We start from the raw sequence: 1,895 nt of genomic DNA, 5'->3' as shown, positions 1-1,895 counted from the left end.
GGTTGTAACACATTCCCATATTGGCACTACACTTCAACCAACTCCCACTAACCATCTTCATATGTCAATCGCTTCCTTGACACTTATTTGATCTTCGTGCAGCTTCATTTATTGTAGAGTTTCTCAAAGACATTAAACTTAACTCATTCATGTGTGCTAATTTCGTTATGCTTAACTTCAAAATAGGTCTCAACCTTATGTGAAACTTTTTTTTTTTCCTCACGAAAATGAATGAATAATGAACAAGTAATAATTTTACACTATTTAGTAAAATTCTCTTCTCATAAAAAATATTTCCTTAGAGAAAGAGAAGTAGCAAAGTCGCTTTACCGTGGAAGAAGGAAAAGTCAAGCAGTTTCATCCCAAACATTCTCGAACTCTCATTGGGCTCATGAAATTTTTCACACCGAAAGGTGGCTATAGTCNTGCACAAACTTCTTTAGGAAACCCGACTTTCAAGGTTGACTTTCAAGGTTAAGGTTGGGGGTGCTACTAGGCCTTTATATAGCCTATCTTTGTCCCTCATATTGACATCGTTACCTCGGTGTTGCTTATGCCCAAGCTTGGTTTCAAAGCACAACGGTTCAATGTTTGTCTCCTCTTATTGAGTGGCACGTGTCCTCTGTTAGGCTTGTTACACTACGCCTCCCTTGCACCTGATAAATGTCAATCTATGATTCTTTTTCTACAAGTGAGTTATGGATATGCCTAAAGGTAGATGCACCAGTTGTCTAGTGGTAGAATAGTACCCTACCAAGGTACAGACCTAAGTTTGATTCTCGGCTGGTGCATCTTGAAGATTAGCTATGATGATATTAGTGCATAATGTTCAAACTTGGGTTTGTTACAATATATAATTTAACTTTATAGATTTCAGGAGAGATGAAACCAAAAGTTAAGGGCTTCAGAAGAACTGCATGACAAAAATATGTGTACTTTATGGAGTTAGTGCATAATGTTCAAACTTGGGTTTGTCACAATATCGTTTATATTTATAAATTTCACGAGTAGCACTATCGAGCTTTTTTTTTTTAAATCGTGAGGTGAAAATAGGAGCTAAGGGCTTCAGAAGAATTGCATGACCAAAATATGAGTAAGTTATGGATATGCCTGAAGGTACATGCTCTAGTGGCCTCGTGGTAGAATAGTACCCTGCCACGGTATAGATCTGATTTCGATTCTCAGCTGGTGGTGCATCTTGAAGATTAACAATGATGATATTGTCCATAATGTTCAAACTCAAACTTAGGTTTGTCACAATATCGTTCATATTTATAGATTTATGAATAGCACTATCGAACTTTTTCTTTTTTTAAATCGTGAGGTGAACATAAAAGTTAAGTGCTTCAGAAGAACTGCTTCATATTTATAGAATTTACGAATAGCGCTATCGAACTTTTTCGTTTTTTAAATCGTGAGGTGAACATAAAAGTTAAGGGCTTCAGAAGAACTGCATGACCAAAATACGAGTAAGTTATGGATATGTTGGAAGTAACATGCACCAGTGGTCTAGTGGTAGAATAGTACCCTGCCACAGTACAGACTCGAGTTCGATTCTCGGCTGATGCATCCTTAAAGATTTGCAATGATGATATGTTCAAACTTGGGTTTGGGTTTGTCACAATAAACGAGTAGCACTATCGAACTTTTTCTTTTTTTAAATCGTGAGGTGAACATAAAAGTTAAGGGCTTGAGAAGAACTGCATGACAAAATTACGAGTAAGTTATGGATATGCGTGAAGGTACATGCACCAGTGGTCTAGTGGTAGAATAGTACCATGCCACGGTACAAACTCGAGTTTGATTGTGCATCTTGAAGATTTGCAATGATGATATTAATGCATGATGTTCAAACTTGGGTTTGTCACAATATCGTTTATATTTATAAATTTCAC

The sequence above is a fragment of the Cucurbita moschata genome, unplaced genomic scaffold (assembly GCF_002738365.1).
Source record: "Cucurbita moschata cultivar Rifu unplaced genomic scaffold, Cmos_1.0 Cmo_Scf00123, whole genome shotgun sequence".
Taxonomy (NCBI): Eukaryota; Viridiplantae; Streptophyta; class Magnoliopsida; order Cucurbitales; family Cucurbitaceae; genus Cucurbita; species Cucurbita moschata.
The sequence above is the reverse complement of the archived record's forward strand: the minus strand, read 5'-3'. Positions refer to the sequence as shown.